This window comes from Oncorhynchus mykiss, chromosome 11 (genome assembly GCF_057628025.1).
Source record: "Oncorhynchus mykiss isolate SJ-2025 chromosome 11, ASM5762802v1, whole genome shotgun sequence".
Lineage (NCBI taxonomy): Eukaryota > Metazoa > Chordata > Actinopteri > Salmoniformes > Salmonidae > Oncorhynchus > Oncorhynchus mykiss.
Genome location: NC_143032.1, coordinates 75,774,275 through 75,790,262, shown reverse-complemented (window position 1 = coordinate 75,790,262; position 15,988 = coordinate 75,774,275).

Below are 15,988 nucleotides of genomic sequence, written 5' to 3'. Positions count from 1 at the left end.
TCTCATTATGGTAAGTGGTGAAATAAGTATAGCCAGTTACAATTGTAATGGCCTAGCAGATAATAAGAAAAGGCGATCAGTATTTACCTGGCTAAAAGAGAAGTAATATTATACCTATTGTTTACAGGAAACCCGTTCAACAATTTTAGATGTAGTTTTGTTGAAAAAGGACCGGGGGGGGGGGGGGGGGGGGATATATTTATCCCATGGGCAAAGAAATTCAAAAGGTGTGATGGTTTTAATTAACAGTCATTTTGATCCAAATGTGCAAATTGTCCAAACAGATCATCAAGGTAGATGGATTATTTTGAATATGCTTTTGGACAATTAACAGATATGGCCTATACGGTCCAAATAATGATGATCTAAGCTTCTTTGAAAATATATATGAGAATCTATCAAGTCTACAAGCAACACTAGACCCTATTATTATGGTGGGAGATTTTAATACGGTCTTAAATACCTCTATAGACCGGAAAGGAAATCACACTACAAACTATCACCCTCAGGCACTTAAGGAAATCAAGAATGTCATGGATATATTGGAATTAGTTGATATATGGAGGCTTAAATAACCTTACCTAGTGAGATATACATGGTGGAGGCTTAATCAAGCTATTCGTCTTAACTACTTTCTTATGCCATTATCTCTGGCACCAAAAGTTAAAAAATTGTTGATAGGGGACAGAATGCGATCAGATCATCACATAATTGGCATATATAATTATCTTACAGAATTTCCACGTGGGCGAGGATATTGGAAATGTAATCAAAGCCTACTAGATTAGAAATAGTTTAGAACTAGGACAGAAGAATTTATAACTGACTTTTTCAGACATAACATAGGTACAGCAGATTCCCTTATTGTATGGGACACTTTTAAGTGTGCCTTTAGAGGCCATGCAATTCAGTACTCATCTATAAAACAAAAGCAATTTAGATCAAAAGAGTCACTATTAACAAAGGAAATTGAAAGACTAACAGTACAGTTAGATAGCAATAAAAACGGTACTATAGAGGCACAGAATAAGTTAGAGGAAAAACAAAAAGAAATGGAGGAACTTATTCAAGAAAGATCCAGTGGAATATATCATAAAAATAATGCAAACTGGGTGGAATATGGGGAGTAATGCAACAAACTCTTTTTCAATCTTAAATATAGAAATGATACCAAAAAATGTTATAAAACGTTTTACAAATGATGGAGTCATGCATGATTCACCGAATGATATTTTGAAAGAGGAAGTAAAGTACTTTAAGAATATGTTTTCATTCCAGTCTCCTCCATCTCCACTAACTGAAACCAATTGTATGGATTTTTTTCCTAATAATAATGTAATATTAACATCTGTACAGAAAGACTCATGTGAAGGTCAAATTACAGAGGAGGAACTTCTTGAGGCAATTGGGGCCTTTAAGGCTGAGAAAACTCCAGGGCTGGATGGCATACCAGTGGAAGTATACCCAAACATTTTTTGATATACTCAGAGGACCATTAGCATATTTTAACCACTCCTATATAAATGGTAGATTATCAGACACGCAACAAGAAGGTCTGATATCATTATTCCTGAAACAGGAAAACAGGAAAACAGGAAAACAGGAACTGGTATATAAAGATCCAGTCCATTAAAAAAATTGGAGACCGCTTACACTTCTGTGTTGCGATGCAAAAATTCTAGCAAAATGCTTGGCGCATAGAATTAAGAAAGTATTGTAAGATATTATTCATCCTAATCAGACAGGTTTTTTACATGGAGATAATCTAAGACAAGCACTGGAAACAATAAAATGCTATGAAATATTGGGGACACCAGGCCTGGTTTTCATAGCTGATTTTGAAAAGGCTTTTGATAAAGTATGACTAGAGTTTATATACAGTGGGGCAAAAAAAGTATTTAGTCAGCCACCAATTGTGCAAGTTCTCCCATTTAAAAATATGAGAGAGGCCTGTAATTTTCATCATAGGTACACTTCAACAATGACAGACAAAAATAGAAAAAAAATCCAGAAAATCACATTGTAGGATTTTTAATGAATTTATTTGCAAATGATGGTGGAAAATAAGTATTTGGTTGCCTACAAACAAGCAAGATTTCTGGCTCTCACAGACCTGTAACTTCTTCTTTAAGAGGCTCCTCTGTCCTCCACTCATTACCTGTATTAATGGCACCTGTTTGAACTTGTTATCAGTATGAAAGACACCTGTCCACAACCTCAAACAATCACACTCCAAACTCCACTATGGCCAAGACCAAAGAGCTGTCAAAGGACACCAGAAACAAAATTGTAGATCTGCACCAGGCTGGGAAGATTGAATCTGCAATAGGTAAGCAGCTTGGTTTGAAGAAATCAACTGTGGGAGCAATTATTAGGAAATGGAAGACATACAAGACCACTGATAATCTCCCTCGATCTGGGGCTCCACGTAAGATCTCACTCCGTGGGGTCAAAATGATCACAAGAATGGTGAGCAAAAACCCCAGAACCACACGAGGGGACCTAGTGAATGACCTGCAGAGAGCTGGGACCAAAGTAACAAAGCCTACCATCAGTAACACACTACGCCGCCAGGGACTCAAATCCTGCAGTGCCAGACATGTCCCCCTGCTTAAGCCAGTACATGTCCAGGCCCGTCTGAAGTTTGCTAGAGAGCATTTGTATGATCCAGAAGAAGATTGGGAGAATGTCATATGATCAGATGAAACCAAAATATAACTTTTTGGTGAAAACTCAACTCCTCGTGTTTGGAGGACAAAGAATGCTGAGTTGCATCCAAAGAACACCATACCTACTGTGAAGCATGGGGGTGGAAACATCATGCTTTGGGGATGTTTTTCTGCAAAGGGACCAGGACGTCTGATCCGTGTAAATGAAAGAATGAATGGGGCCATGTATCGTGAGATTTTGAGTGAAAACCTCCTTCCATCAGCAAGGGCATTGAAGATGAAACGAGTCTTTCAGCATGACAATGATCCCAAACACACCGCCCGGGCAACGAAGGAGTGGCTTCGTAAGAAGCATTTCAAGGTCCTGGAGTGACCTAGCCAGTCTCCAGATCTCAACCCCATAGAACATCTTTGGAGGGAGTTGAAAGTCTGTGTTGCCCAGCAACAGCCTCAAAACATCACTGCTCTAGAGGAGATCTGCATGGAGGAATAGGCCAAAATACCAGCAACAGTGTGTGAAAACCTTGTGAAGACTTACAGAAAACATTTGACCTCTGTCATTGCCAACAAAGGGTATATAACAAAGTATTGAGATAAACTTTTGTTATTGACCAAATACTTATTTTCCACCATAATTTGCAAATAAATTCATTAAAAATACAACAATGTGATTTTCTGGATTTTTTTTCTCATTTTGTCTGTCCTAGTTGAAGTGTACCTATGATTAAATCATATTTTTAAGTGGGAGAACTTGTACAATTGATGGCTGACTAAATACTTTTTTGCCCCACTGTATATAAATCCCTAAAATATTTCAATTTTGGGGAATGTCTTAAAAAATGGGTTAAAATTATGTATAGGAACCGTAGGTGTAAAATAGTAAATAATGGCTACATCTCAGAAAGTTTAAAACTATCTAGAGGAGTAAAACAAGGCCCCATTCATCGGCATATCTATTCATTATTGCCATCGAAATGTTAGCTATTAAAATTAGATAAAATAATAATATTAAGTGATTAGAAATCCGTGGTTTAAAAACTAAGGTGTCATTGAACGCTGATGATTCATGTTTTCTTTTAAAACCACAATTACAATCTCTTCATGGCCTCATAGAGGATCTAGTTGTTTTTGCTATCCTAACTGGATTAAAACCAAATTATGATATGTGTACTATATTACGTATTGGATCACAAAAAAAAATGCAAATTTTACATTACCATGTAGTTTACCAATTAAATGGTCTGACGGAGATGTGGACATACTCGGTATACAAAGTTAGCAAAAATAGATCAGATATTGCTACCATGGAAAGGAAAATACCTGTCTATTTGTAGAAAAATCACCCTGATTAACTCTTCAGTCATATCACAGTTTACCTGTTTGCTTATGGTTTTGCCTACACCTAGTGACCTGCTTTTTAAATGATATGAACAAAAAATATTCAATTTTATTTGGAAAGGCAAGCCAGACAAAATTAAGAGGGCCAATTTTTATAATGAATATGAATTCGAAGGGCAGAAATGATTAAATATTAAAGCATTAGACCTCTCACTAAAGGCATCAGTCATGCAAAAGTTATGCGTAAATCCAAACTGGTTCTCTAGTAAATTCCCCTTTATTCAGATTACATTACAATCTGCAAAATATCGTTATTTTTTAAACAAGCCTTAGAAAGGTGGTGGCAATTTCAGTTTAATCCACCTGAAAGACAGAACAAATAATATAACAAATATTGTGGTTAAACTCAAAAATACTAATTGATTAAAAAAAACATATTTTTCAATGAAATTTAATAAATAAATAGGACTGGCGGAGATTACTACTTCCGGCGCCGACAGAGATGGCTGCCTCGCTTCGCTTTCCTAGGAAACTATGCAGTTTTTTTGTTTTTTTATGTGTTATTTCTTACATTGGTACCCCAGGTCATCTTAGGTTTCATTACATACAGTCGAGAAGAACTACTGAATATAAGAGCAGCGTCAACTCACCATCAGTACGACCAAGAATATCACTTTCGTGAAGCGGATCCTGTGTTCTGCCTTTCACCCAGGACAACGGAATGGATCCCAGCCGGCAACCCAAAAAAACGACTTCGTAAAAGAGGGAAACGAAGCGGTCTTCTGGTCAGACTCCGGAGACGGGCACATCGCGCACCACTCCCTAGCATATTTCTTGCCAATGTCCAGTCTCTTGACAACAAGGTTGATGAAATCCGAGCAAGGGTAGCATTCCAGAGTAACGTTCTTTGCTTCACGGAAACATGGCTCACTGGAGAGACGCTAACGGAGTCGGTGCAGCCAGCTGGTTACTCCATGCATCGCGTCGACAGAAACAAACATCTTTCTGGTAAGAAGAGGGGCGGGGGCGTATGCTTTATGGTTAATGAGACGTGGTGTGGTCACAACAACATACAGGAACTCAAGTCCTTCTGTTCACCTGATTTAGAATTCCTCACAATCAAATGTCGACCGCATTATCTACCAAGGGAATTCTCTTCGATTATAATCACAGCCGTATATATTCCCCCCCAAGCAGACACATCGATGGACCTGAACAAACTTTATTTGACTCTATGTAAACTGGAAACCACATATCCCGAGGCTGCATTCAGTGTAGCTGGGGATTTTAACAAGGCTAATCTGAAAACAAGACTCCCAAAATTGTATCAGCATATCGATTGCGCAACCAGGGCTGGTAAAACCTTGGGTCATTGCTATTCTAACTTCCGCGATGCATATAAGGCCCTACCCCGCCCTCCTTTCGGAAAAGCTGACTACGACTCCATTTTGTTTCTACCAACCTACAGACAGAAGCTAAAACAAGAAGCTCCCACGCTGAGGTCTGTTCAACGCTGGTCCGACCAATCTGATCCTACGCTCCAAGACTGCTTCCATCACGTGGACTGGGATATGTTTCGTATTGCGTCAAACAATAACATTGACGAATACCCTGATTCGGTGAGCGAGTTCATTAAAACGCGCGTTGAAGATGTCATTCCCATAGCAACGATTAAAACATTCCCAAACCAGAAACCGTGGATTGATGGCAGCATTCGCGTGAAACTGAAAGCGCGAACCACTGCTTTTAATCAGGGCAAGGTGACCGGAAACATGACCGAATACAAACAGTGCAGCTATTCCCTCGCAAGGCAATCAAACAAGCTAAGCGTCAGTATAGAGACAAAGTAGAATCACAATTCAACAGCTCAGACACAAGAGGTATGTGGAAGGGTCTACAGTCAATCACGGATTACAAAAAGAAAACCAGCCCAGTCACGGACCAGGATGTCTTGCTACCCGGCAGACTAAACTACTTTTTTGCCCGCTTTGAGGACAATACAGTGCCACTGACACGGCCCGCAACCAAAACATGCGGACTCTCCTTCACTGCAGCCGAGGTGAGTAAAACATTTAAACGTGTTAACCCTCGCAAGGCTGCAGGCCCAGACGGCATCCCCAGCCGTGCCCTCAGAGCATGCGCAGACCAGCTGGCTGGTGTGTTTACGGACATATTCAATCAATCCCTATCCCAGTCTGCTGTTCCCACATGCTTCAAGAGGGCCACCATTGTTCCTGTTCCCAAGAAAGCTAAGGTAACTGAGCTAAACGACTACCGCCCCGTAGCACTCACTTCCGTCATCATGAAGTGCTTTGAGAGACTAGTCAAGGTCCATATCACCTCCACCCTACCTGACACCCTAGACCCACTCCAATTTGCTTACCGCCCAAATAGGTCCACAGACGATGCAATCTCAACCACACTGCACACTGCCCTAACCCATCTGGACAAGAGGAATACCTATGTGAGAATGCTGTTCATCGTCAACAAAACTAAGGAGATGATTGTGGACTTCAGGAAACAGCAGAGGGAACACCCCCCTATCCACATCGATGGAACAGTAGTGGAGAGGGTAGTAAGTTTTAAGTTAATCGGCGTACACATCACAGACAAACTGAATTGGTCCACCCACACAGACAGCATCGTGAAGAAGGCGCAGCATCGTGAATTTGGCTTGTCACCAAAAGCACTCACAAACTTCTTCAGATGCACAATCGAGAGCATCCTGTCAGGCTGTATCACCCACCGCCTGGTATGTCAACTGCTCCGCCCACAACCGTAAGGCTCTCCAGAGGGTAGTGAGGTCTGCACAACGCATCACCGGGGGCAAACTACCTGCCCTCCAGGACACCTACACCACCCGATGTCACAGGAAGGCCATAAAGATCATCAAGGACAACAACCACCCGAGCCACTGCCTGTTCACCCCGCTATCATCCAGAAGGCGAGGTCAGTACAGGTGCATCAAAGCTGGGACCGAGAGCCTGAAAAACAGCTTCTATCTCAAGGCCATCAGACTGTTAAACAGCCACCACTAACATTGAGTGGCTGCTGCCAACACACTGACTCAACTCCAGCCACTTTAATGATGGGAATTGATGTAAAATATATCACTAGCCACTTTAAACAATGCTACTTAATATAATGTTTACATACCCTACATTATTTATCTCATATGTATACGTATATACTGTACTCTATATCATCTACTGCATCTTTATGTAATACATGTATCACTAGCCACTTTAAACTATGCCACTTTGTTTACATACTCATCTCATATGTATATACTGTACTCGATACCATCTACTGCATCTTGCCTATGCCGCTCTGTACCATCACTCATTCATATATCTTTATGTACATATTCTTTATCCCTTTACACTTGTGTGTATAAGGTAGTAGTTTTGGAATTGTTAGCTAGATTACTCGTTGGTTATTACTGCATTGTCGGAACTAGAAGCACAAGCATTTCGCTACACTCGCATTAACATCTGCTAACCATGTGTATGTGACAAATACAATTTGATTTGATTTGATGTCACACATACAGCTAACACAGACATATGGCAATGTCTGCTCTACCCAAAATTACAACCAATTAATTGCAGCATTACCACAAAAATGGAAGAGGCAAGTAGGAGGGGAAAAAAGTAAAGAACTTGTATGTCGGCCCTGTATTAAAGAACATAAATGGTTAAAGAAAAGTGTGATAAATAAAAACATACCAATTTAATTTAAGGACCAAAAAACTGACAGCTGTGCCATATAAATTGCAAAATAGTTGGGAAGAGATTTTCAATGTACCTATTCCATGGCACATGGTTTATGAATTGACACGCAAAACAACGCCGGATTCAAAACTTCAAATTTTTTCAATGTAAAATACTATTACTATTACTACTTTTTTCTATTACTAAATTCTTGCAACCAATAAAATGTTAAATATATGGAGGATACAATCTTCCCAGCTCTGCAGATTCTGCTGTGAGGAGGCAGAGTCATTAGATAATTTATTTTGGTATTGTCCATATGTAGCTCGTTTTTGGTCACAGGACCAGGAATTGCTGAAGAATTGCAACATTTGCCTAGAACTAACGCTGCAGATAGCAATACTGGGTGATTATTGCAACCATTATTGCAACCAAAATTCTAGATCACCTGTACTCCACACACAGAGATTCGTACAGGGCTCTCCCTCGCCCTCCATTTGGTAAATCCGACCACAACTCTATCCTCCTGATTCCTGCTTACAAGCAAAAATTAAAGCAGTAAGCATCAGTGACTCGGTCTCTAAAAAATGGTCTGATGAAGCAGATGCTAAACTACAGGACTGTTTTCCTATCACAGACTGAAACATGTTCCGGGATTCTTCCGATGACATTGAGGAATAAACCACATCAGTCACTGGCTTTATCAATAAGTGCATTGAGGACGTCGTCCTCGCAGTGACTGTAAGTACATACCCCAACCAGAAGCCATGGATTACAGGCAACATTCGCACTGAGCTAAAGGGTAGAGCTGCCGCTTTCAAGGTGCGGGACTCTAACCTGGAAGCTTACAAGAAATCCGCTATGCCCAGCGACAAACCATCAAATAGGCAAAGCGTCAATAGAGGACGAAGATTGAATCATACTACACCGGCTCCGATGCTTGTTGGATGTGGCAGGGCTGGCAAACTATTACAGACTACAAAGGGAAGCACAGCCGCGAGCTTCCCAGTGACACGAGCCTACCAGACGAGCAAAATCACTTCTATGCTCGCTTCGAGGCAAGCAACACTGAGGCATGCATGAGAGCATCAGCTGTTCCGGACGACTGTGTGATCACGCTCTCCATAGCCGACGTGAGTAAGGCCTTTAAGCAGGTCAACATTCACAAGGCTATGGGGCCAGATGGATTACCAGGACGTGTTCTCTGGGCATGTGCTGACCAACTGGCAGGTGTTGTTCACTGTTCACTGACATTTTCAACATGCCCCTGATTGAGTCAGTAATACCAACATGCTTCAAGCAGACCACCATAGTCTCTGTGCCCGAGAACAAAATGGAAACCTGCCTAAATGACTACAGACCCATGGAACTCACGTCCGTAGCCATGAAGTGCTTTGAAAGTCTGGTAATGGCTCACATCAGCACCATTATCCCAGAAACCCTAGACACACTCCAATTTGCATACCGCCCTAACAGATCCACAGATGCTGCAATCTCTATTGCATTCCACACTGCCCTGCCCCACCTGGACAAAAGGACCACCTATGTGAGAATGCTATTCATTGACTACAGCTCAGCGTTCAACACCATAGTACCCTCAAAGCTCATCACTAAAAAAAGAAACCTGGGACTAAACACCTCCCTCTGCAACTGGATCCTGGACATTCTGACAGGCCGACCCCAGGTGGTGAGGGTAGGTAGCAACACATCTGCCACGCTAATCCTCACCACTGGAGCTCCCCAGGGGTGCATGCTCAGTCCCCTCCTGTACTCCCTGTTCATCCACGACTGCATGGCCAGGCACAACTTCAACACTGCTGACGACACAACAGTGGTAGGCCTGATCACCGACAACGACGAGACAGCCTATAGGGAGGAGGTCAGAGACCTGGCCGGGTGGTGCCAGAATAACAACCTATCGCTCAATGTAACCAAGACTAAGGAGATGATTGTGGACTACAGGAAAAGGAGCACCGAGCACGTCCCCATTCTCATCGACGGGGCTGTAGTGGAGCAGGTTGAGAGCTTAAAATTCCTTGGTGTCCACATCAACAACAAACTAGAATGGTCCGAACACACCAAGACAGTCGTGAAGAGGGCGCGACAAAGCCAATTCCCCCTCAGGAAACTAAAAAGATTTGGCATGGGTCCTGAGATCCTCAAAAGGTTCTACAGCTGCAACATCAAGAGCATCCTCACCGGTTGCATCACTGCCTGGAACGACATTTGCTCGGCCTCCGACCACAAGGCACTTCAGAGGGTAGTGCGTACGGCCCAGTACATCACTAGGGAAAAGCTTCCTGCCGTCCAGGACCTCTACACCAGGCGGTGTCAGAGGAAGGCCCTGAAAATTGTCAAAGACCCCAGCCACCCCAGTCATAGACTGTTCTCTCTACTATCGCATGGCAAGCGGTACCGGAGTGCCAAGTCTAGGACAAAAAGGCTTCTCAACAGTTTTTACACCCAAGCCATAAGACTCCTGAACAGGTAAGCAAATGGTTACCCGGACTATTTGCATTTAATAATGGGAAATTATGGGAAATGATGTAAATATATCACTAGCCACTTTAAACAATGCTACCTTATATAATGTCACTTACCCTACATTATTCATCTCATATGCATACGTACAGTGCCTTGCGAAAGTATTCGGCCCCCTTGAACTTTGCGACCTTTTGCCACATTTCAGGCTTCAAACATAAAGATATAAAACTGTATTTTTTTGTGAAGAATCAACAACAAGTGGGACACAATCATGAAGTGGAACGACATTTATAGAATATTTCAAACTTTTTTAACAAATCAAAAACTGAAAAATTGGGCGTGCAAAATTATTCAGCCCCCTTAAGTTAATACTTTGTAGCGCCACCTTTTGCTGCGATTACAGCTGTAAGTCGCTTGGGGTATGTCTCTATCAGTTTTGCACATCGAGAAACTAAACATTTTTCCCATTCCTCCTTGCAAAACAGCTCGAGCTCAGTGAGGTTGGATGGAGAGCATTTGTGAACAGCAGTTTTCAGTTCTTTCCACAGATTCTCGATTGGATTCAGGTCTGGACTTTGACTTGGCCATTCTAACACCTGGATATGTTTATTTTTGAACCATTCCATTGTAGATTTTGCTTTATGTTTTGGATCATTGTCTTGTTGGAAGACAAATCTCCGTCCCAGTCTCAGGTCTTTTGCAGAATCCATCAGGTTTTCTTCCAGAATGGTCCTGTATTTGGCTCCATCCATCTTCCCATCAATTTTAACCATCTTCCCTGTCCCTGCTGAAGAAAAGCAGGCCCAAACCATGATGCTGCCACCACCATGTTTGACAGTGGGGATGGTGTGTTCAGCTGTGTTGCTTTTACGCCAAACCTAACGTTTTGCATTGTTGCCAAAAAGTTCAATTTTGGTTTCATCTGACCAGAGCACCTTCTTCCACATGTTTGGTGTGTCTCCCAGGTGGCTTGTGGCAAACTTTAAACAACACTTTTTATGGATATCTTTAAGAAATGGCTTTCTTCTTGCCACTCTTCCATAAAGGCCAGATTTGTGCAATATACAACTGATTGTTGTCCTATGGACAGAGTCTCCCACCTCAGCTGTAGATCTCTGCAGTTCATCCAGAGTGATCATGGGCCTCTTGGCTGCATCTCTGATCAGTCTTATCCTTGTATGAGCTGAAAGTTTAGAGGGACGGCCAGGTCTTGGTAGATTTGCAGTGGTCTGATACTCCTTCCATTTCAATATTATCGCTTGCACAGTGCTCCTTGGGATGTTTAAAGCTTGGGAAATCTTTTTGTATCCAAATCCGGCTTTAAACTTCTTCACAACAGTATCTCGGACCTGCCTGGTGTGTTCCTTGTTCTTCATGATGCTCTCTGCGCTTTTAACGGACCTCTGAGACTATCACAGTGCAGGTGCATTTATACGGAGACTTGATTACACACAGGTGGATTGTATTTATCATCATTAGTCATTTAGGTCAACATTGGATCATTCAGAGATCCTCACTGAACTTCTGGAGAGAGTTTGCTGCACTGAAAGTAAAGGGGCTGAATAATTTTGCACGCCCAATTTTTCAGTTTCTGATTTGTTAAAAAAGTTTGAAATATCCAATAAATGTTGTTCCACTTCATGATTGTGTCCCACTTGTTGTTGATTCTTCACAAAAAAATACAGTTTTATATCTTTCTGTTTGAAGCCTGAAATGTGGCAAAAGGTTGCAAAGTTCAAGGGGGCCGAATACTTTCCCAAGGCACTGTATATAGGTTCAGAAATTTTGTGAAATAGCATAGTTACAAATAGAAAACCAACTGGATGGACATCAGAAGTCGAAGAAGGACTAAAAACAAACAAAATGTAACTATTGTAAAATAGATTGTGTCTGTAAAATGTGTATAAGATTTATAAACTGAAGGTAGAAGCCTAAGTGTTTATTAGTTTACTCCAATTGGGGGAAGGGTGGTAGAGTTTGCGGGGAATAATAAAGGTATATTCTTAAAAAAGTATGTATGTCTATATAGGTATGTGTATGTATATATTTGTATATGTATGCATACGTGTATGTATATGGCTATATATATTTACCCCCCAAAATATTTTGGGGATTGGAAATTATGCAGACAATTACATTGATGGAAGCAACAATCTTTCCGCAATATAAAAAGTTATTGGTGACAGGGGGCAGTATTTTCACGTCCGGATGAAATGCATGCCCAAATTCAACTGCCTGCTACTCATATTACTCATAATTCAACTGCCTGCTACTCATGGATAGAAAACACTCTGGAGTTTCTAAAACTGTTTGAATCATGTCTGTGAGTATAACAGAACTTATTTAGCAGGCGAAACCGCGAGGACAAACCATTCCGATTTTTTTTTAGGTCTCTCTCCTTTCAATGAGGTTTCATTGGGAATCCAGATTTTTAAGGGACCTTCTTGCAGTTCCTACCACTTCCACTGGATGTCAACAGTCTTTAGAAATTGGTTGAGGTTATTCCTTTGTGTAATGAAGAAGTACGGCCATCTTGAACGAGGGTCACTTGAAGTGTACTGTTAGATAGAGGCGCGTGACCAGAAAGCTAGCTACAGTTTGTTTTCCTCCTGTATTGAACACAGATCATCCAGTCTTCAATTGTATTGATTATTTATGTTACAAAATACCTAAAGTTGTATTACAAAAGTAGTTTGAAATGTTTTGGCAAAGTTTACAGGTAACTTTGAGATATTTTGTAGTCACAAAACACTTGTAGTCGCAAGTTGGAACCGGTGTTTTCCTGGATCAAACGCGCCAAATAAATGGACATTTTGGATATATATCGCCGGAATTCATCGAACAAAAGGACAATTTGTGATGTTTATGGGACATATTGGAGTGCCAACAAAAGCTTCTCAAAGGTAAGGCATGAATTATATTTTTATTTCTGTGTTTTGTGTCGCGCCTGCAGGGTTGAAATATGCTTCTCTCTCTTTGTTTACTGGGGTGCTATCCTCAGAAAATAGCATATTTTGCTTTCGCCTAAAAGCCTTTTTGTAATCTGACATGTTGGCTGGATTCACAACAAGTGTAGCTTTAATTTGCTATCTTGCATGTGTGATTTATTGAAAGTCAGATTTTTAGAGTAATTTATTTGAATTTGGCGTTCTGCATTTTCCCTGGCTTTTGGCCAGGTGGGACACGTCCCACATATCCCAGAGAGGTTTTAAGCTGATCCACCCCTTTAAAAAAGATTGCAGAACACATCCAACTTGAAGGAGCTGCAGCAGTTTTTCCTTGAAGAATTGGCAAAAATCACAGTGGGTAGATGTGCCAAGTTTATAGAGACATACCCCAAGAGACTTGCAGCTGTAATTGCTGCAAAAGGTGGCTCTACAAAGTATTGACTTAGGGGGGTGAATAGTTATGCATGCTCAAGTTTTCAGTTTTTTTTTGTCTTATTTCTTGTTTGTTTCATTAGAACAAATATTTTGCATAACCTAAGTGGTAGGCATGTTGTGTAAATCAAATGATACAAACCCCCCAAATCTATTTTAATTCCAGGTTGTAAAGTGACAAAATAGGAAAAATGCCAAGGGTGGTAAAAACTTTCGCAAGCCACTGTACACACTATCGGTCAAAAGTTTGGACACGCCTACTCAGTCAAGGGTTTTTCTTTATTTTTATTATTTTCTACATTGTAGAATAATAGTGAAGACATCAAAACTATGAAATAATACATTTGGAATCATGTAGTAACCAAAAGTGTTTAACAAATCAAAATACATTTTATATTTGAGATTATTCAAATTATCTCACAAAGACACGGTGGTTGGAACCAGTTTGGACTCTATTGGTCTAATGTCCATTGCTTATGTTTCTTGGCCCAAGCAAGTCTCTTCTTCTTATTGGTGTCCATTAGTAGTGATTTCTTTGCAGCAATTTGACCATGAAGGCCTGATTCACGCAGTCTCATCTGAACAGTTGATGTTGAGATGTGTCTGTTACTTGAACTCTGTGAAGCATTTATATAGGGCTGCAATTTCTGAGGCTGGTAACTCTAATGAACATATCCTCTGCAGCAGAGGTAACTCTGGGTCTTGCATTCCTTTGGCGGTCCTCATGAGAGCCAATTTCATCATGGCGCTTGATGATTTTTGCAACTGCACTTGAAGAAATTAAATGTCTTAAAGTAATGATGGAATGTAATTTCTCTTTGTTTATTTGAGCTGTTCTTGCCATAACATGGACTTGGTCTTTTACCAAATAGGGCTATCTTCTGTGTACCCCCTACCTTATCACAACACAACTGATTGGCTCAAACGCATTAAGAAGGACAGAAATTCTACAAATTAACTTTTAAGAAGGCACGCCTGGTAAATGAAATGCATTCCAGGTGACTAACTCATGAAGCTGGTTGAGAGAATGCCAAGAGTGTGCAAAGCTGTCATCAAGGCAGAGGGTTGCTATTTGAAGAATCTCAAATATAACATATATTTTGATTTGTTTAACACTTTTTTGGTTACTACATGATTCCATATGTGTTGTTTCATAGTTTTGATGTCTTCACTATTATTTTACGATGTAGAAAATAGCAAAAATGAAGAAGAACCCTTGAATGAGTCAATGTTCTAAAACCTTTGACCGGTAGTGTATGATGCAATTGGTTGCAATATAGGGAGGGATGCTGGTGTGTTTGTTGCCCCCTCCCCTCCCCCGTAGGCGATGACCGCTGAGAAAACAAGTACAAGGCTCACCGACAGTTCGCGGACCGCCAAGGGGGAGTGGCCGAAGCCAAGACGTATTTCGAAGCAGACGAGGCTAAATGTGATCAAAACATGGAGACCTTCCTCAAGTGTATCAAAGCATCTGGTATGCCTGCAGAAATACACAATACAGAGAGGAAGACTGGGTGGTTGTGGGGTTAGAGAGTCTTTTTTATATTCAGTTACAGTTCAGTTACAGTACTTTTTCTGTGCAGTATAATAGTAATTATCATGTACTTTTTTATAGTTTCTTGGGATTATGATAGTCTCACTCACAACTTCAAGACCATAATTATTACAATACTTAGGAAAATACTCCTTTACGTAACCTTATGTACCTTATGTTTATTTAATATAACCTGTTCTTGGGGGTGGGTGGGAGGGGAGGGGTGCAAATAGTCTGGGTAGCCATTTGAATATCTGTTCAGGAGTCTTATGGCTGTTTAGAAGCCTCTTGGACCAAGACTTGGCGCTCCGGTACTGCTTGCCGTGCGGTAGCAGAGAGAACAGTCTATGACTAGGGAGACTGAGTCTTTGACAATTTTTAGGGCCTTCTTCTGACATCGCCTGGTATAGAGGTCCTGGATGGCAGGAAGCTTGGCCCGGGTGATGAACAGGACTACTCTCTGCAGTGCCTTGCGGTCGGAGGCCGAGCAGTTGCCATACCAGGCAGTGATGCAACCTGTCGAGATGCTCTCGATGGTGCAGCTGTAAAACCTTTTGAGGATCTGAGGACTCTAGCCAAATCAAGTCTCCTGAGGGGGAATAGGTTTGTACACCCTTTTGCCTCAATTCGTCAGGGCATGGGCTCTACAAGGTGTCGAAAGCTTGAAACAGAGATGCTGGCCCATGTTGCCTCCAATACTTCCCATAGTTGTATGAAGTTGGCTGGATGTCCTTTGGGTGGTGGACCATTCTTAATACACACGGGAAACTGTTGTGCGTGAAAAACCCAGCAGCGTTGCAGTTCTTGACACACTGAAACCGGTGCGCCTGGCACCTACTACCACAACCTGTTCAAAGGCGCTTAAATATT